Here is an 883-nt window from a genome sequence, read left to right on the forward strand (position 1 = left end):
CCTAGTCTTGGTTTCACCTGAAAGGTGTGCTTTTCTCAGCACTAAACTGACAGAATTCACGTATTCTTCAGGAATCAAATGGGCAAGTGCAACGCCAGAAGGTATCACCACATTCTGAAGCTCAGTGGTTGAAGAGAAACTGCACCCAAGCCAAACCTCCGGTCTCTCTAGAGCAGTCACTGATGGCATGTGGGCAAGTGGGAGGGGGCTGCCGTGTCTGGTGCATGGTGGAGACAGTATAGCACACGCCTGGCGTGGGCATGATTGAATCCTGATTTTGCTTCAGACCAGCTACATAAACTCAGGCCTAGTATTTAGCCTTTTGGAATTCGTAAAATCAGAACAGTATCCATCTCAGGGATGTGGACAAGCACTGAAATGAACCAATGGACTCAGTATGGTCCAGGTGCTTATTTGCTGAGAGTTACTATCATCACCAGTGTCTGCACCCAACTCCTTCTGGGTCATCTGCTCCACTGCCAGGAGGTGTCTATAGCTGGTCACAGTGGGAAGGGGGCTTTCCATGGGTTTTGGGCTTTGCCCAAACTTGGCTACAGGCTCCCTCAATCCTTGGGCTTCTGTTCAGGACCCCCTGTCCCCCCATGGATGTGCACCATGGGTTTCCAATCACTACGTATGGTGATTGGGGTGCACAGATGCACATACCCGGCAGCTGAGAAGGGGACTGGCATAAACATCTGGCCTATAGATCCCAACTCCACCATTTCCTGACTGAGTGACCTCAGTTACCAGTGACCAAGTCACTTATCCTTTCTGAGTTCCAGAGTATAAAACAGGAAACATTTCCTTCCTTGTGAGCTATACAAGTACCCAGAAGCTTTTTCATTACTAAGGACATCCACACACACCACAAGTCATACCA

The sequence above is a fragment of the Vulpes vulpes genome, chromosome 5, assembly GCF_048418805.1.
Source record: "Vulpes vulpes isolate BD-2025 chromosome 5, VulVul3, whole genome shotgun sequence".
In the NCBI taxonomy this organism is placed as follows: Eukaryota; Metazoa; Chordata; class Mammalia; order Carnivora; family Canidae; genus Vulpes; species Vulpes vulpes.